At 42.9% G+C, this 21,293-nt stretch overlaps 1 protein-coding gene across 1 annotated transcript in view; it reads right to left on the minus strand.

Annotated features, from left to right (window-relative positions):
• Positions 1-9,715, minus strand: part of LOC129829691 (signal transducer and activator of transcription 5B-like) — a 96,145-nt gene extending 86,430 nt beyond the window's left edge. Inside the window, exon 1 of the mRNA XM_055891554.1 lies at positions 9,414-9,715. The gene's annotated coding sequence lies outside the window, so the exon portion shown is untranslated. The remainder of the gene's footprint in view (positions 1-9,413) is intronic.
• Positions 9,716-21,293: the final 11,578 nt, after the last annotated feature.

Genomic DNA, 21,293 nt, shown 5'->3' on the forward strand with positions numbered 1-21,293 from the left:
GATGTATCTCAGTTTATTAAAACTTGTGATACGTGTCAGCGCACAAGCAAGCCAAATCAGGTTGTAAAGCCTGCACCGTTGTATCCAATACCAGCCGTAGGGCAACCTTTTGAGCATCTTATTATCGATTGTGTTGGGCCATTACCAAGGTCCAAGTCAGGTCATAGCTACTTCTTAACTGTTATGTGTCAAGCAACCAGATATCCGGCAGCTTTTTCCTTGCGTACCATAACTTCAAAATCAGTAGTTAAAGCTTTAACTCAATTTATTTCAACATTTGGGATTCCAAAAACCATCCAGTCAGATCAGGGGTCTAACTTTACCTCTCATTTATTTGCTCAGGTTCTCAAACAGCTTAAAGTTAAAAACAACAAGTCTACTGCGTTCCATGCCCAGAGCCAGGGAGCTTTGGAACGTTTTCATCAAACTTTAAAATCCTTGCTTCGTGCATATTGTACGGAACTGTCTGCCGACTGGGAGGAGGGGTTACCTTGGCTGTTACTAGCTGCTCGTGAAGTAGTGCAGGAAAGCACAGGGTTTAGCCCAAATGACTTAGTGTTTGGCCATAAGGTGCGTGGGCCTTTAGCAGTGTTGCAGGATGGTTGTTTGCCTGAGGAACCACCTCGGAACCTTATTGACTATGTAAATGGTTTTAGGTTGAAGTTGTATAGGGCTGGTGAACTAGCGAAAGAAAAACTAAAATGTTCTCAACGGAAAATGAAACTGAAATATGACGGACAGGCTGAGCTGCGTGAGTTTAGTCCCGGTGATCGGGTACTTGCTCTTCTGCCTCTTGTAAGTTCACCTTTTCAGGCAAAATACTGTGGTCCTTTCACTGTGTTGCGTAAAGTGTCAGATTTGAACTATCTTATTGAAACCCCTAGTCATAGGAAGTCCTCTAAATTATGCCATGTGAACCTGTTAAAATGTTATCACTCCCGTGATCTAAGCAAAGTTGAAGGCACTCCAGCAGTGAGGTCAGTGTTGACTGCTGCCCCAGTCCCTGCATCTTGTGGCTTTAATTTGGTGGAGGGGGGAGAAGAGGAAGTTAAAGTTTCAGATGAGGTCTTACAAGGACGGTTGCAGACTTTGGGGTTTTGGTAGATCATTTAGACTCTGAGAAACGTGATGAATTGGTAGCTCTTATTAGAAATTACCCTGTTTTGTTTTCTGACACCATCGCAAACCCACTTAATTGAACATGATATAGACATCGGAGATGCTAAGCCTATCAAACACAGATTTTATCGTGTATCTGAGGAGAAGAGACTAAAACTGGAAACAGAGATGCAGTCTATGTTGGACACAGGTATTGATTTGGCAAAATGTGAGTTTGCCAAAGCTACAGTCACATACCTAGGCAAGGTTGTTGGTCAGGGATTTGTCTGTCCCGTAGAAGCCAAGGTTCAGGCTGTGAAGCAGTTCCCACAGCCCTCTACAAAGAAAGAACTGATGCGCTTCCTGGGAATGGCGGGGTACTACCGTGCTTTTTGTAAAAACTTTTCGGTAGTAGTGTCCCCACTGACCAATCTGGACAAGGCCAAGGCTGAATTTCTGGTCCACCCAGTGTCAAGAGGCATTTGATGCAGTTAAGACTCTTTTGTGTTTGGCACCTGTGTTGGCAGCACCAAATTTTGGGAAACCTTTCAAATTGCAGGTAGACGCCAGTCAAATCGGTGCTGGGGCTGTGCTTCTCCAGGAGAATGACGACAAGGTTGAGTGTCCAGTCAGTTTCTTCTCCCGAAAATTTAATAAGTATCAGAAAAACTATTCTGTAATTGAAAAGGAGGCTTTAGGTCTCATTTGGGCTTTACAGCACTTCGAGGTCTATGTTGGTTCTGGTTTGACCCCTTTAACTGTGTTCACTGACCACAACCCATTTGTTTTTCTGAGGTCTCTGCAAAACCCAAACCAGCGCCTGATGCGTTGGGCTTTGTTCTTGCAACCTTTCAACCTTGATATTAGACACATTAGTGGTAAGGATAATATCATTGCTGATGCTCTGTCCCGTGCTCCTTTAACCTAGCTTGTAGCTTTTCTCTGCTGACCCCTACGGGCTGTCTGCGCCTCTTTTCTCTTAAATTGCTCCCCAGGTACCAGGGCTGCTGAGTTTGAGGGGCGGACAGTCAACTGGGGGACACGGAGATACTGCTAGGAGCCGGGATTGGTATTTTTGTTGTTTATTTGTTTTTTGGGAAATTTGAATTATTTTGAATATGTTGGAGGAAGTTGGGTTGAGGGTGGGACCCTCATTTTAAGGAGGGGGGTGTCACGGCTCCTCCTCTGCAGTGCAGGGGGCGGTTCCTCCTGCAGGCAGAGGAGGGTCGTTAAGTGATTGGAGCCACCTGGGCTCAGGGTATAAAACTGCTTACTAATCACCTCTGTCTCTCTTGCTCTCTGTCTCTCACTGCTCCTCCAGGTATGCTCATGATTTGTTTGTTCCTTTTTAGTTTTGCATAGTTTTCACTCAGTCATGTTCACACACACATATTCATGCACCCATGCACTTTACATACACCTTACATTATGATACATCCACACCTCATTCCTGTTTCTTAGTTTAAGTTAATAGTTTGTTTAATAATAAAGAACACTTTTAAATTGGCCTATACCTGTTGTTCGTGTCCCCTCATTTTTGTCACAGGCTATGAGCCGGCTTGTGACACTTCAGAAAGTATTCAAACCCCTTGACTTTTTCCACATTTTGTTACGTTACAGCCTTATTCAAAAATTTATTAAATATATATTTTTTTCTGAAAAATCTATACACAATACCCCATAGTGAAAACACACAAAAAAAATGTTTTTGAAATGTTTGCTAATTCATTGGCACTCCTGTATTTGGGGAGTTTCTCCCATTCTTCCCTGCCGACCTCTCAAGCTCTGTCAGGTTGGATGGGGAGCATTGCTGCACAGCTATTTTCAGGTCTCTCCAGAGATTTTCGATCGGGTTCAAGTCCGGGCTCTGGCTGGGCCACTCAAGGACATTCAGAGACTTGTCCCGAAGCCACTCCTGCCTTGTCTTGGCTGTGTGCTTAGGGTCGTTGTGATGTTGGAAGGTGAACCTTTGCCCCAGTCTGAGGTCCTGAGAGCTCTGGAGCAGGTTTTCATCAAGGATGTCTCTGTACTTTGCTCCTTTCATCTTTTCCTCGATCCTGACTAGTCTCCCAGTCCCTGCCCCTGAAAATGGTGCCAGGTTTCCTTCAGATGTGATGCTTGGCATTCAGGTTAAAGAGTTCAATCTTGGTTTCATCAGACCAGAGAATCTTGTTTCTCAAGGTCTGATAGTCCTTTAGGTACCTTTTGGCAAACTCAAAGCGGGCTGCCATGTGCATTTTTCTGAGGAGTAGCTTCCATCTGGCCACTCTACCATAAAAGCCTAATTGGTGGAGTTCTGCAGAGATGGTTGTCCTTCTGGAAGGTTCTTCCATCTCCACAGGGGAACTCCAGAGCTCTGTCAGAGTGATCATCGGGTTCTTGATCACCTCCCTGACCAAGGCCTTCTCCCCCGATTTCTCAGTTTGGCCCGGCGGCCAGCTCTAGGAAGTCTTGGTAGCTCCAAACTTCTTCCATTTAAGAATGATGGAGGCCACTGTGTTCTTGGACCATCAATGCTCCAAAATATTTTTGTACCCTTCCCCAGATCTGTGCATTGACACAATCCTGTCTCGGAGCTCTATGGACAATTACTTCAACCTCTTGACTTGTTTTTTGCTCTGACATGTACTATCAACTCTGGGACCTTCTATAGACAGGTGTGTGCCTTTCCAAATCATGTCCAATCAAATTAATTTACCACAGGTGGACTCAAATCAAGTTGTAGAAACATCTCAAGGATGATCGATGGAAACAGGATGCACCAGAGCTCAATTTCGAGTCTCATAGAAAAGAGTCTGAATAGTTACATAAATAAGGTATTTCTGTTTTGAATTTGTAAGAAATTAGCAAAAATTCCTAAACCTGTTTTCGCTTTGTCATTATGGGATATTGTGTGTAGATTGCTTAGGGGAAAAAATATTTTATCCATTTTAGAATAAGCCTGTAACGTAACAAAAGGTGGAAAAAGTCAAGGGGTATGAATACTTTCCGAAGGCACTGTATATGGATGCTTTTATAAAGCCAGGCACATTTAACTGTTAGGCTATTGATTATAGACCTAATGAATTTGGGATTTCCTCACTACTCAGCCTAATTGTCAAAGTAAATTAAGGCAAGGGCTGTTTCCTTGTCTCTGCTGCTGCCTCCGCTGCATTGTTCTCAATCCCAATATGCTGGTTAACCTTGCTATTATGCACATGGCAACATAGGGAAAGGCGCACTGAAGATTATCTTTCAGAATTGCGGACAGCGACCGTACCCAACGCAGGACAAAGAACATTTGTTATAAAATAATATTAGATATATTAGTGTTGCAACATTATTTTTACATAATACAAGCATATACAATATCAGTATCACATGTCTTAGAGTGATGGACTATGCCATCCCTGTGGCCTCCGCATTGGATTAGTCCACTGAGACAGGTGCCAATCAGATGTCAGGTGTCTTGTGCCCCATGAAAAAAAAAAAATTGCGACTGCTTGACTAAAGAAATCTCAGCCAACCAACAGCCTATTGACCAAACAATTGACCAGTCGACTAAATGGGGTCAGCCCTAAAATATGTACAATATATACAGAGCTCTCTGCCTAGGGGACCTCACAGCGCCATGGAAACCACAGAATGAAAATGTGTTACATCCATGAATTCATCACAGGCATGCATGGAATACTTCAACTAACCATCCCTTTTCACCAGCATCAGAGCAACCCACCCATGCACCAAAATCTCTCATCTTCCTCTTTCCTCCACCCCTTCCAGTTAAGACCCATCAGGTCAGTATCCCTGCCATGGCTTGCCTGGTAGCAGGGAAGGAGATAAAGTGGGGGAACTCTGGCTAAGTACACGTGCATGCTGTGACCACATGGCCTGCCCTGCCTGTTGAGAGACGGGATCCTTAAGCATAGGGTTTCCCCTGTTCCCCTGCTGTTCCTGGAGTTGTCTCTCTGTGTCTGTTTCTGCTCCCTCCCTGCCTAGGACAGGTTGTGCTGTCCAACCCATGTGTGCCCAGCATGCCAACTGTCCGCGCCAGCCAGACCCAAAACGACCTCTGAAACGTTGTTTTGGCAGTGGAAACGGCCAGTTACATAGTCCAGTTGAATTAACCGTGTGGGTTCCTCAGGCAGCGCTTCACATAATGTCAAGTGGGTCAGGGTTAAGTGGTGCAAACAATCCTTGATGGTTTACCATAACGATTTCCATTGATGTCTGACCAAGTGCTTATTTATTTTAGAGAGAGAAAACACATCCCAAATTGTGCAGATGAAGCTGGGCAGACAATCCATTAAGGAAAATCTACAGGACCTAGTACCACAAGTACTTTGCAGGCATCAGGACAGAAAGTCCAATACAGCAGAACTTATAAGCAGCCAAAGAGCAAATGGAACAGAGCCAGAATGTCACGGATTCCTACGGAATTTTCATTACGCACACCTGGACCCTATTCCCAGTGATTAGTGATTCTTGGTTTACCATTGTCCTGTCGATTATTGTTACAATGTCCGTTGGTTCGTGTGAGTACCTGTGCTGTGTGTTTTGGGCTTTCGTGCCCTTGTGGATTGCGCAGATGATTACGGGTCTCGTCCCATGTGTTAATCATTGTGCGCGTGTGTTATTTATTCAAGGTACTCCTCGCTCTTTTGTTTGGGTTTGAGCCCTGTGTTTTTGTTAGTGTTTGTTTGGTCTTCGTCCCCGTGCCTTTACATGGCACGTTGAAATTTGGGCGTAAATAAAAACCCTATTACGCATTCCTGCGCATGTCTCCCAAATCATTCATACTAGCGTGGCACAGAAACCTTTCAAAAATCCAATCTAAATAATAAAACATATATAGAGCCAATGTCTACAGTATTTTTTCAAAAGTCCTCATCTACTAAAGGGCATGCAGCTCCAGAGAAAAGTAGTAGATAGCAGTGAACATGGTATGACAGGAGCACTCGGTTCAGAAACATCAATACTGCAAGCATCCTTCTTTCAATCTCTACTTCAAACCAAACAGGCAAGATGACCTGATGTTGAGTACCCAACTAGTCAGAGAGCCCTGGATGGTGGAAGGGTGGTGGAGGAATAAGGAGTGGTTGTGGGTGGTGGAGGAATAAGGAGTGGTTGTGGGTGGTGGAGGAATAAGGAGTGGTTGTGGGTGGTGGAGGATTTAAGGAGTGGTTGTGGGTGGTGGAGGATTTAAGGAGTGGTTGTGGGTGGTGGAGGAAAATGGAGTGGTTGTGGGTGGTGGAGGAGGAATATGGAGTGGTTGTGGGTGGTGGAGGAGGAATAAGGAGTGGTTGTGGGTGGTGGAGGAGGAATATGGAGATGTTGTGGGTGGTGGAGGAGGAATAAGGAGTGGTTGTGGGTGGTGAATTGTCTGGGGAAGCTACATTATGCTGTGGAGGAGATATGGGGTCAGAGAATTCAGCTAGATCAGGGGTATTCAACTGGGGATCCTTTTTTTAATGAATATTAAAAATGAATATCACTAGCAACAACAGAATAAACACATTTTTATGTCAACTTGATTTCTGAACTCCTAATATTGAGCAAATGACAGTAATTTGAGCTAATTACACTCACTGGAGTATCTGACATAGAGGTACAACCTTTCTTGACTTGGACATTAGTTTTTACCAACACATGGCTAACCTTTGTTTAACCAGCTAAACAGCTTCTACTAGCAAAACATGTGTTTGGAGATAGCCTATTAGCTGGAAAGGTATGTTAGAGTTTACACTTCGTCTTCCAATTATAACTAGCCTGACTACCCATCCACATCACTTCGGCCAAACACCACACCCAGTACCATTTCTTCTCCACCACGAATGTATGGAGCGATCGATAGAGCAGCAGAGTTAAATTCAGAATGAGTCGTCAGGCAAAACTATAACTGCAGGGGGTCACAATAATGAAAACATCTACCAAATCAATTAACTTTCAAGGGGTGGTGGGCTGGGTCAAGGAAGTCTGGGAGTGCACCTGACTGTTACCCCTGGTTAGCAAAACACTCATCAAAGCATTCTGACCTGTGCTGCTGTCAGTTGGTGTGTGTATAAGGTCATCATAACATGAAAGCGGTAGGATACGCAGGGACAGGACGGGGTGCAATCAAACTGCATCGCAGGAAGTAATGACTTTCTTTATCTGAGTTTCTTTGAACAAACATCAATGTCCATACTCGGTGTGTTTGTAACGCGCACACACGCAGACACACACACACACAAATCTTATCACCACTCAAGCTCGCAGTGACATTGACATTTTCGTCATCAACACATCAACAATTTAGGGGTATTTCCTAGATACAGAGACCTGTCTGTGCTTGTAAGGTTGAGCCATATGACTGTAAAACACTATAACATCAACGCATGTGGTGACATTTCAGCCAAACACCAACAACGATGTTTCCAATTACATACCTTTACATGTGAGTCACACAGTGTACTATTACGGGACATGTCCATGTCTTCAGTGACAACAACCACAACCACACAACCAGCACTGCTTTCAGTGGCATTTTAATGCAAACACATCAGTGGCTTCTGTGACATGAATAAATGAAAGGTAAAGGGGATATCTAGTCAGTTGCACAACTGAATGCATTCCACTGATATGTGCCTTCCGCATTTAATCGACGTCCACGTCATCGATACTGTGATGGAGCTTCGTCTAACCCCAATAGCAACAAATGTGATGGAAAACAAGTGAACGAGCTCCCTTTATAACACAGTGTGAATCCGTTCATCTCAGGTTAGTTGAAGCCCAGTGTGTACAAAATATGTTGAGCTCGTTTCTCACGAGAGAGGAATAAGAAAGCAAACAGAATGACAGTTTTGGTACTAAAAGGATTACTCATACAGCACGTGTTTGTTATTTGTTTTCATTGTTATGACGACTGACCACATTTTACACAGCATCCTGTGTGGCCATTTTGTTATAAAACAAGTAAAACACTACCTGACACATATCAATGAGGGATTGGGAGACTATTAGGACAACTAGATGAAGTGGCTTGTTTTATTCCAGATTTAATTATGAATCATTTACATAAAGCCTCTTTAATGAAATCCTTTGTTTGTGTTCCAAACACCCATGTTTACTCAGTTGTGGTAAGGAGGCTTGGAGAACAACTGGCATAAAGCAATCAAATAAACAGGAGCACCTTGACTGCATCACCTGACCAATAGCTAGGCTGCCTTGCTCTCCAGGTGCAATAAGATAAACATTGGACTACTTTACCAGCATATCAACACCAAATTAAAAGTCTGCAGCCAATATGGCCTACAGTAGCAATTGTGCACAGTTGTGTATTATCACATGGTTGTTAACATTTTGTCAAATTATTCCGTTAATTTAAAAACGGTAGACGCCCATTTTCACCAGCAAACTTGGACAAAATAAAAAACATCTCAGAAAAATATTCTGCCAAATAAACCACAAACACTTTAGAGTGGATTATTACTCATAGTTTCTTTGTTGCACTGAAAGTCATTCCAATAATATATAGCGTATTTGTCTAGATTCAATATATAAAAATATAACTGCTTGTCTAGGATAAATAATAATACAACTGCTTATTTTTACATTGACAGGCAGACACCATTTTTTTTACATCGGCATTGATCATTTATTTATCTAGTTCTTATCTAAATTCGAAAGTTACCTAACTAAAATAGATGTGCAATACAAGTTGAACTTTCACCTGTTAGGCTACAACACAACTTCTTGAGAGGAGTTCCACACGCACATTCATTATACCATGATATGCGCCTCGCGCTGGCTAACGGTTTGATAGAATAAACTCACATTCCAATTTGCGTTTGACCTAGGCTACAGGCTATTTCAATGATCCGTATAACATGTGTTATAGCCTACATGCAAATGTTGTTAATAATATAGTCTTTAAGATGTTAAAAACATTGCAATGTTGAAGAAAATAAATGATCTAGCGTATTCGAGTTCTCGCTTGGCTCCCAGGAGGGGGTTGGACCCAGCCTGTTGATTCAATATATATATATATATATATATATATATATATATATATAGGAGAAAGGGTCAACAAACACCAATAACAAAGTAAATATTATATGAACAATACACTCAATCAATATTGTAAACACTAAAAATATATTTGTAGCTTCACATGTGGTATTGTCGGTGACATTATAACCACGCTTGGCTAGCGTAAAAGACGGCAGAGCCCCACAACTCTAACCATAGTTTGTTTAACCAAAGCGCTGACAGAACATTATTTCACTATAGAAACCGTCTGCACGAAATATGCTTGTACAAAATCTTCTCGAAGCTGACATAGTTAACAAACTTACCTTGACGGGACGATCAGTTGAGTTGTCTTTTTGCATAAAAGTAAGGTAAAGCTCCGCAACGTACGTACGACCAAGAAAATGAACCTCTCCGGTCTCTTTCTAACTGTTCGCTACGCAGTTTTTTTCATTCTCTCTCTCGTGTCTATCGCTTGCTCTCCACCCTAGGCACGATTACTGCAACACTGGATCCTTGGGACGTCCATATCCCAAACCCTAACATTAACCATAACCCTTACCTAACCATTGCCCTTAACCATTTTAAACGTCAACATCAATGGTGTGTAGGGGCTTCCCAAGGATCCCAGATAGCAGGAACCCTCTATGTTCTCTCCCTCTCTCTCTCTCTAACCGCCCACTTCCGGCGTTTTCTGTTTGACAGGCGAATATTGTCATATGAAAACATTAACATGTGCAATATATTGTCCCTACTTCAGTCGGTTAATTTACCAGCATAACATAGCCTAACCTAACAAATGTAAGGCAATTAAATGATCAAATTATCTAATTCTGTATTGATGATGAAATAACAACAATAATAAAAGTAATAATAGATGAAGGAGAAATAGTTTATTATTATTTTCCTACATATTATCATGTTATATGCTATTGTTATAATCATCATTAGAAGTATTCTTGTAGTAACTGAAGTATCCTTTGTAAGAGCAATATGATCTATTTCTAAATAGCACGACAGTACATATGTGTAGTCAGTACATAGCCTATTGATGAACCACATTGAACCACATAACAGCTGTTCACAAGAACAGGCCAACATGTGTACATGTTGCTTTCAATGTGTCTCAATGGGAAGAAAGTGGAGAAAACCAATGGGAAGTTGAAAAGATGGAGATGCCCAGCAAGGCACATTTCTTCGATTTGTAGGCCTTTGTACCCTCTATGTTCTGCTATGCACTCATATAGCCGCTGACAGACAGACCTTCAACACACAGCTATGGTTCTGTTAGGTCAGATGGAAAATAGCATCTATTTTATAAGTACTTTGTTTGTGAACAAAATAGGCAGTGGCGTTTGTCTCATTTGACTAAAAGCAAAGCACTTTCTAGTAAAATGCATGGTGGGGTGAAAGAAAGACAAAATTAAAGTGATTCATCTTTTGCTAGGTCCTTGCAGGCAGTAGATTTAGGCACAGCATCCTTCTCCCTGCACATTCATATAATGTTTAAGCTGCAGACCGTACCAGAGCCTGATAGTTGTTAGCAGAGAGAGGTTGTGTGTCACTTCCCAGAGGGAGTCTTTTTCTCGGCCCTTTCCAACTGTAAATGAGTTAAATGGTCAAATCTGTGCTACACGCTATTCACACAAATTTACACAGATCTACACACACACCAACTGCAAACAAATCCTGCATGGTAGATTACAAAAACCTTTCGATTGACTGTCAAACATCCCGTTGTTATTAGTCCTCAACGTGATCGTGTATGGATATGATCATCATGGATACTCAAACTTTGAGTATTGTAATATTGACACATTCTCTAGCTGGAGGAGCACAGTGACACCTTGTGGTAGATGGACAGACAGGGTTAAAGTGGATATGTTTTGGATCTCATTTAGGATACCAGATTTTCCATAACAGGTTAATAGTTGGCCCTAAGACTTCATCCAGCAATCTCTCATTGAGCATACAATGAGTGATGGCAGTGACATCATCAGGCAGAACAACTAAAGATGGAGAAAACTATTTAAAGAAAAAAACACAATGTTTGTGACCTCACACGTGCACATGTGCTTTTCTAATAGAGATCGAGAGAATGAGATTAAACTGAGTTAATTGGGAGAGGGCCAGCAGCAGCCGTCTACCAGCTTTACAGGCAGACTAAACAAAACAACCAGAGAATGTTCCCCTCTGAGGGAGATGCATAGAAAGACTGACAGGGAGTAGAAGAGACAGAGACGTGTGTGTGTCATATCTAAGATCCGTGTAAGCCTCAGGCACTGGTAACCTTTACACACAAAAGCAGGTTTTGGTAGTTATGTGCGTGTATGTTTGTACATAGCTAAGTATATGGCTGGAGACATAAAACAATCAGGAAATATGAATCTCATTGAATAACCTCCATTACAGATAGAAAGGCCTACATGCACCCAATCCCAGCAGTGTTGGTCCCTAGAGACTGAACAGTAAATTACATGTTAACTTGTGTGATTGATACTGCATAAACACATAAACTATTCAGTGACTAATGACTAATTTATGAAGCAGAATTTGGTCCACAGTCCATTCTCCTCCTCAGTAAGTAAGTGTCCTTCGGTACGCTGCTAGGCATTTGAAATATGAGAGTTTTCCGACTTAACGACTGTCACTTGGCCAAACGCAGCAGCTGGAAGTGGAAGTGTTTTGCGGAAAGCCAACATTTCTCAAGACACATAATGCATGGCAATACTATGAACAAATGTTTATTATTTCTAACTTCGGTTTCACACACAAAAAATATTGTTAAGGCAACAACAGAAAACACACACTCCACTAGGCCCTCTGTGCACACACACACACACACACACACACACACACACACACACACACACACACACACACACACACACACACACACACACACACACACACACACACACACACACACACAACTCCAGCCATACATCAGGCCACTCCACAGCACACCGTTAAAATGGAATCGATTCTCCAAACGGATTAGCTGCTGGCCAAGCAGGCTGGAGGGGTGACATTTTGCTTTCAGAAACTGAGTCAGCAGCTGCTGATGAAAGGCAAGGCTCTCAGTCTCCTTCTGCCTCCTCACGCCCCTTCATTTCACCATTCACCTTAACTCAGTTCATCACGCCGAGCAGGTCAGGGGGAAGGCTAGTTCCTATCAGAGATAAAAGAGAGAAGAAATAGAGAGAGAGGAAGAGAGCGACATTGACAGACATACATTAAGAATGTGATGAGACTAGAATGATACAAAAAATACTACATTTCACATCTGCCATTTCAGACCAGTTTACACCAAGGAGTGACTCAACGGGACAACTATAGACAATGTAAATAAGTGAAACCACAGTGGAAGCCCCAGACCAGACCTGTGTGCATACAGTATGCTACTATGCAGTGAATGTGAGACACCATAGCAGATGGGTTTCCTCAGGGTAGTGAAGCAGCACACATATTCAACGTGCCGTCATATTATGGAATTTCCAGTTTCACCACGTACAGAAAGGCAAGGGAAGACCACTCAGTATCGTTTTGAAAGATTGAGTCAAAACTCAGAGGAATTGACAAATAACATTCCAAAAGATTTACATTTTATGCAGAATCACTATCGCATAGACAAAGTCAGTCATTTTGGTGTTTTTTTTTTGTCTGAGACTTTGCTAGTCTTACAGCTATAGATGAAAGCCCTGGGTAAACGCAGTGTTAAAGCAAAGGCAGAGCGGCAGACATCCCTGATGAATTGCCTATTGGTCCAACAGACTTTCACTCAGACAAGTGTTTTCTGATCAACTCAGGCGTTAGCATGCATCAGTTCGGTTAACTCCTAACGAAACACACAGAACTCAGGCCCTGTGTGTAGTTAACCGACCCTCTCTGCCCATTCATCGTCATTTTACCTGTTGATGTTGTCTTAGCTGATTAGCTGTCTTACCCGTTGTTGTCTTAGCTAGCTCTCCCAATCAACACCTGTGATTGTTTTATGCCTCGCTTTATGTCTCTCTCAAATGTCAGTATGTCTTGTATACTGTTGTTTAGGATAGTTATCAGTGTTTTAGTTTACTGCGGAGCCCCTAGTCCCACTCAACATGCCTCAGATACCTCCTTTGTCCCACCTCCCACACATGCGGTGACCTCACCCAGCATAACTAGCGCGTCCAGAGATGCAACCCCTCTTATCATCACTCAGTGCCTGGGTTTACCTCCACTGTACCCGCACCCCATCATACTCCTGTCTGTACATTATACCCTGAATCTATTCTACCACGCCCAGAAATCTGCTCCTTTTATTCTCTGTCCCCAACGCACTAGACGACCAGTTTTGATAGCCTTTAGCCGTACCCTCACCCTACTCCTCCTCGGTTCCTTGGGTGATGTGGAGGTTAACCCAGGCCCTGCGTGTCCCCAGGCACTCTCATTTGTTGACTTCTGTCACCGAAAAAGCCTTGGTTTCATGCATGTTAACATCAGAAGCCTCCTCCCTAAGTTTGTTTTACTCACTGATTTAGCACCCTCCGCCAACACTGATGTCCTTGCTGTGTCTGAATCCTGGCTTAGGAAGGCCACCAAAAGTTCTGAGATTTCCATACCCAACTACAACATTTTCCATCAAGATAGAACTGCCAAAGGGGGAGGAGTTGCAATCTACTCCAGAGATAGCCTGCAAAGTTCTGTCATACTTTCCAGGTCTATGCCCAAACAGTTCGAGCTTCTAATTTTAAAAATTCATCTCTCCAGAAATAAGTCTCTTACTGTTGCCGCCTGTTACAGACCCCCCTCAGCTCCCAGCTGTGCCCTGGACACCATATGTGAATTGATTGCCCCTTATCTATCTTCAGAGTTTGTTCGGTTAGGTGATCTAAACTGGGATATGCTTAACACCCCGGCAGTCCTACAATCTAAGCTAGATGCCCTCAATCTCACACAAATTATCAAGGAAACCACCAGGTACAACCCTAAATCCGTAAACATGGGCACCCTCATAGATATTATCCTGACCGACTTGCCCTCCAAATACACCTCTGCTGTTTTCAATCAGGATCTCAGTGATCACTGCCTCGTTGCTTGTATCTGCTATGGGTCCGCGATCAAACGACCACCCCTCATCACTGTCAAGCGCTCCCTAAAACACTTCTGAAGCAGGCCTTTCTAATCAACCTGGCCCGGGTATCCTGGAAGGATATTGACCTCATCCCGTCAGTCGAGGATGCCTGGTCGTTCTTTAAAAGTCATTTCCTCACCATCTTAAATAAGCATGCCCCTTTCAAAAAATGTAGAACTAAGAACAGATATAGCCCTTGGTTCACTCCAGACCTGACTGCCCTCGACCAGCACAAAAACATCCTGTGGCGGACTGCACTAGCATCAAAAAGTCCCCGCGATATGCAACTTTTCAGGGAAGTCAGGAACCAATACACACAGTCAGTCAGGAAAGCAAAGACTAGCTTATTCAAACAGAAATTTGCATCCTGTAGCTCTAACTCCAAAAAGTTTTGGGACACTGTAAAGTCCATGGAGAATAAGAGCACCTCCTCCCAGCTGCCCACTGTACTGAGGCGAGGTAACACTGTCACCACCGATAAATCCATGATAATCGAGAATTTCAATAAGCATTTCTCTACGGCTGGCCATGCTTTCCTCCTGGCTACCCTGGCCACCAGCTCCGCACCCCCCGCAGCTACTTGCCCAAGCCTACCCAGCTTCTCCTTCACCCAAATCCAGATAGCAGATGTTCTGAAAGAGCTGCAAACCTGGACCCGTACAAATCAGCTGGGCCCTTTCTAAAATTATCCGCCGCCATTGTTGCAACCCCTATTACCAGTCTGTTCAACCTCTCTTTCGTATCGTCCGAGATCCCTAAAGATTGGAAAGCTGCCGCGGTCATCCCCCTCTTCAAAGGTGGAGACATTCTAGACCCACACTGTTATAGACCTATATCCATCCTTTCTAAAGTCTTCGAAAGCCAAATTAATAAACAGATCACTGACCATTTTAAATCCCACCGTACCTTCTCCGCTGTGCAATCCGGTTTCCGAGCTGGTCACGGGTGCACCTCAGCCACGCTCAAGGTACTAAACGATATCATAACCACCATCGATAAAAGACAGTACTGGGCAGCCGTCTTCATCGACCTGGCCAAGGCTTTCGACTCTGTCAATCACCGTTTTCTTATCGGCAGACTCAACAGCCTTGGTTTCTCAAATGACTGCCTTGCCTGGTTCACCAATTACTTCTCTGATAGAGTTCAGTGTGTCAAATCGGAGGGCCTGTTGTCCGGACCTCTGGCAGTCTCTATGGGGGTACCACAGGGTTCAATTCGCGGGCCGACTCTTTTCTTTGTATATATCAACGATGTCGCTCTTGCTGCAGGTAATTCCCTGATCCACCTCTACGCAGACGACACCATTCTGTATAAATCAAATCAAAGTTTGTCACTTACGCCGAATACAACAGGTGTAGACCTGACAGTGAAATGCTTACTTACAGGCTCTAACCAATAGTGCAAAAAAGGTATTAGGTGAACAATAGGTAAGTAAAGAAATAAAACAACAGTAAAAAGACAGTAAAAAATAAGGTACATATACAGTAGCGAGGCTATAAAAGTAGCGAGGCTACATACAGACACTGGTTAGTCAGGCTGATTGAGGTAGAATGTACATGTAGATATGGTTAAAGTGACTATTCATATATGATGAACAGAGAGTAGCAGTAGCGTAAAAGAGGGGTTGGAGGGCGGTGGGTGGCGGGACACAATGCAGATAGCCCAGTAAGCCCATGTGCGGGAGCACTGGTTGGTCGGCCCAATTGCGGCAGTATGTACGTTAATGTATAGTTAAAGTGACTATGCATATATGATAAACAGAGAGGAGCAGCAGCGTAAAAGAGGGGTTGGTGGGGGGGGGGGGGCACACAATGCAAATAGTCTGGGTAGCCATTTGATTACCTGTTCAGGAGTCTTATGGTTTGGGGGGTAAAAACTGTTGAGAGGCCTTTTTATCCTAGAGTTGGCACTCCGGTACAGCTTGCCATGCGGTATTAGAGAGAACAGTCTATGACTGGGGTGGCTGGGGTCTTTGACAGTTTTTAGGGCCTTCCTCTGACACCGCCTGGTGTAGAGGTCCTGGATGGCAGGCAGCTTAGCCCCAGTGATGTACTGGGCCATACGCACTACCCTCTGTAGTGCCTTGCGGTCGAGGTCCGAGCAATTGCCGTACCAGGCAGTGATGCAAGGACCCATGCCAAATCTTTTTAGTTTCCTGAGGGAGAACAGGCTTTGTCGTGCCCTCTTCACGACTGTCTTGGTGTGTTTGGACCATTCTAGTTTGTTGTTGATGTGGACACCAAGGAACTTGAAGCTCTCAACCTGCTCCACTACAGCCCCGTCGATGAGAATGGGGGCGTGCTTGGTCCTCCTTTTCCTGTAGTCCACAATCATCTCCTTAGTCTTGGTTACGTTGAGGGATAGGTTGTTATTCTGGCACCACCTGGCCAGGTCTCTGACCTCCTCCGTATAGGCTGTCTCGTCGTTGATCAGGCCTACCACTTTTGTGTCGTCTGCAAACTTAATGATGGTGTTGGAGTCGTGCCTGGCCATGCAGTCGTGGGTGAACAGGGAGTACAGGAGGGGACTGAGCACGAACCCCTGGGGAACTCCAGTGTTGAGGATCAGTGTGGCAGATGTGTTGCTACCTACCCTCACCACCTGGGGGCGGCCCGTCAGGAAGTCCAGGATCCAGTCGCAGAGGGAGGTGTTTAGTTCCAGGATCCTTAGCTTAGTGATGAGCTTTGAAGGCACTATGGTGTTGAACGCTGAGCTGTAGTCAATGAATAGCATTCTCACATAAGTGTTATTTTTGTCCAGGTGGGAAAGCGCAGTGTGGAGTGCAATAGAGATTGCATCAGCTGTGGATCTGTTTGGGCGGTATGCAAATTGGAGTGGGTCTAGGGTTTCTGGGATAATGGTGTTGATGTGAGCCATTACCAACCTATCAAAGCACTTCATGGCTACGGACGTGAGTGCTACGGGTCTGTAGTCATTTAGGCAGGTTGCCTTTGTGTTCTTGGGCACAGGGACTATGGTGGTCTGCTTGAAACATGTTGGTATTACAGACTCAATCAGGGACATGTTGAAAATGTCAGTGAAGACACCTACCCTTCTTTGGACATCTGGCCCTTCTTTGGACACTGTTAACTAACCTCCAAACAAGCTTCATTGCCATACCACTCTCCTTCCGTGGCCTCCAACTGCTCTTAAAAGCTAGTAAAAACCAAATGCATGCTTTTCAAATGTTTGCTGCCCGCACCCGCCCGCCCGCCCGACTAGCATCACTACTCTGGACGGTTCTGACTTAGAATATGTGGACAACTACACATACCTAGGTGTCTGGCTAGACTGTAAACTCTCCTTCCAAACTCATATTAAACATCTCCAATCCAAAATTAAATCGAGAATAGGCATCCTATTTCGCAACCAAGTCACCTTCACTCACGCCGCAAAACATACCCTCGTAAAACTGACTCTCCTACCGATCCTTGACTTTGGCGATGTCATTTACAAAATAGCTTCCAATACTCCACTCAGCAAACTGGATACAGTCTATCAGAGTGCCATCCGTTTTATCACCAAAGCCACTTATACCACCCACCACTGCGACCTGTATGCTCTAGTCGTCTGGCCCTCGCTACATATTCGCCGCCAGACCCACTGGCTCCAGGTCATCTATAAGTCTATGCTAGGTAAAGCTCCGCCTTATTTCAGCTCACTGGTCACGATAACAACACCCACCCGTAGCATGCGCTCCAGCAGGTTTATCTCACTGGTCATCCCCAAAGCCAACACCACCTTTGGCCACCTTTCCTTACAGTTCTCTGCTGCCAATGACTGGATCGAATTTCAAAAATCGCTGAAGCTGGAGACTTATATTTCCCCCGCTAACTTTAAATATCAGCCATCTGAGCAGCTAAACGATCACTGCAGCTGTACATAGCCCATCTGTAAATAGCCCACCTAATCTACCTACCTCATCCCCATATTGTTTTTATTTACTTTTCTGCTCTTTTGCACACCAGTATTTCTACTTGCACATCATCATCTGCTCATCTATCACTCCAGTGCTAAATTGTAATTACTCCGCTACTATGGCCTATTTATTGCCTTACCTCAAACCATTTGCACACACTGTATATAGACTTTCTTTATTTTCTATTGTGTTATTGACTGTGTGTTTATTTACTCCATGTGTAACTCTGTTGTTGTTTGTGTTGCACTGCTTTGCTTGGCCAGGTCGCAGTTGTAAATGAGAACTTGTTCTCAACTAGCCTACCTGGTTAAATAAAGGTGAAATAAAATATTTTTAAAAAACGAACGAGTGCACTCACATACTCCCTTAAAAGACCTTCGCGTAAAGAACGAGAAAAACGTGGCAATAGTACTGTTTGTCCTTTTTGAGACGCTGTAGCCACTTCCTCAAAATAGTTCGAATTAATCTAAGGTGATTCAATAAATCTGTAATTAATTGTTACTGTCGAGATCTTACTCGCGCAATTTTACATCTTACTAAAATATTTGCTGCAGTATTCATCAATGAAAAAATGTGCATGAAAACGAATCGTCTCTCGTTGAGTGACAACAAATACTACTGTTGACCAATCACCGACGAAGGGACGTAGATTCCGGCTCCGAACTTCGACTTGCCTCACCAACAAATGTGTGTGGCCAAACAGCTGAAAAACCCCTCACCGAAGTCCAAAACGTCACAAAATATCGTCATCATAATAATATGCACGAACTCTACCTTACTGTTTCGGCTGGGAAGCATGCGGACGCTTTAAGCATCAAGCAAGATGTGTTTTAATAGCTTGGTCATACTCAGCAGTGTTGCCAACTAATTTTCAGGGTATGTTGCTAGAGGCAGGTTGATTTGTTGCTAAAAGTTGCTAAATGACGTTGTGATGTCATTGCGTGATAACGTAAAACTGCGTCATTACGTTGAATACACATAACGTTACTCAAATTGGCTGTCATAAATATTATCCTGCCAACCACTATATGAAGAAGCTTAAGGAAAACATCAACTAAAATTGCTCCTTTTGTAATGACCACCCAGAAACAGTGTTGCATCTTTTTTTGGTATTGTATACATGTAAGAAAACTGTGGCAAGACATCAGTAGATTTATAATTGAACACATTTATGAAGATTTTACACTATTGTGGAGAGATGTACTGCTTGGATTCACATACGATAAAAAAATAAGCTGAAACAGTTATGTAATTCATTTCATTATTCTTTTGGCCAAATTTCATATACACAAATGTAAATTTACTAACAAAAAAAACACATTTTCTTACCCTACAAAAAAAATTGAACTGTATTTTAAGACTGTTAAATACTCTACTAACAGAAAAGCTGTTAGAATTGTAAGTGTATGTATGTCCCTTAAGGTCCTTGTGTAATTGTAATGTGATATTGTCCCCCCTAGCTCGATTGTCCATTATATATAATCTATAAATACTTGTGTTCCCTTATGTACTTTGTATTGATTTGTTGTTAATAAAAATAAAATTAAAATAATTACAAAAATACTCAAATTGACTGGCCAGCTCGGCGAAAAATATGATTTGACATTTGTTCAGGTACAGACTCCCACTCTTGTCTACAATTTTGATTGAGACATGTTGATTGATGTAAGTTCTGTTCAAGATCAAACATTCGTGAGCAACTATAGACATTGGGTTTGGCTCGTCGAACCAGTACTACTGCTGCTGCAGTCAGCCAACAATGATTTGCAATTTGCTGAAATTGCTGCTGGCCTGCAGCTGACGCCACTCACAATGCACTTTTGCAGCCAGGCACGTGTGTGTGACAGAGAACATCGTTTTTGTTCCATTTAGAGGGAAATTGCATGCATTTTAGCATTTGAGTCACTTTTCAAAAGTTCAATATACATTTTTAAAAGTAGCTAAATTTGTTGCTAGGTGCAGTTTGAAAAGAAAGTTGCCAAGGTAGTCTGAAAAGTTGCTAAATCTAGCAACAAAATTGCTAAGTTGGCATCACTGATACTCAGAGGATATGCAGTCAGGAGACAAATGATGTGTAGCTATATAATTGTCCTTCTGCATATTCATGACTTGCATGTTTCGTCACAATATTGTTTTGAATGTTTGTTTTTGGACTGATGGCTGACTGAGCATTCTACTCAATGCCTTGTCATAAGGTGAATGCACCAATTTGTAAGTCGCTCTGGATAAGAGCGTCTGCTAAATGACTTAAATGTAAATGTAAATGTTGTCAATGAGCACTGATGAAGATTCTGTCAAGTGCATTAGTGGCTTGGAAATACAATGGCATTCAAACTAATTAGTAGGAAAACCTTTTGTCATTGTGATGTCACCAGATTGACTTTAGATGCAGTATAATGTTAGCTAGCCAAAGTTGATGGGAGGCCACCGGATTCTAGCTAGCTAACGTTAGCATCATTGTTAGCTATTTTTTATCAACTACTAGCAAGTGACAACATTGCCTAAAGTAATGCTGGCAAAATATTAGACTACTTTTGCAATGTCATCATATTTTCAGACACTATAGCGTAATTTAGACTAAACAGTAGTTAGCCTCCGTCCAGAATGACTGGGCTTATCACCACTTTGGGGCACCACCAAAGATTTATTACAACTAAACCAAGATAGAAACGACAGGCTGTGGTCTAACAGGAACAAATGAGCCAGGGGGCAAAACAAGCAAGGTGGGCAGAGCTAAGCACGAGCTAGCGAGATCCTATTGGCGCGTTCTACCATCATCTGCATATTTCCTTTAGGGAACGCCTACTTTGTGAAGTGCTTGTGTGCAATTCACCTTTGCACTCTAAATAATTAGATCCATTTTTTTTTTTTTGGCAAAGGTTAAAGTCTAACCTTTGTTCAAAACAGATTTTAGTTTTGGGAACATCAAACTGTATTGAGATCAAATGTTTAATTGATGAGAAAACTTGCAGAACGTCATCCAAAATCCATCTCGTTCCATCTTCTCACTACCATATTCGACCAAGTGACAGAGCTTCAACGTATGAGAGCTTGTTTGCAAACACATAGGTAAATATACATTTAAAATATGCAACTGGCTCACGGGTTTAAAAAAAAAAATCACGAAGACCTCAATCACAGGGAAAATCAAATAACAAGATAGGCAAACATTAG

Source organism: Salvelinus fontinalis, chromosome 2, assembly GCF_029448725.1.
Source record: "Salvelinus fontinalis isolate EN_2023a chromosome 2, ASM2944872v1, whole genome shotgun sequence".
NCBI lineage: Eukaryota > Metazoa > Chordata > Actinopteri > Salmoniformes > Salmonidae > Salvelinus > Salvelinus fontinalis.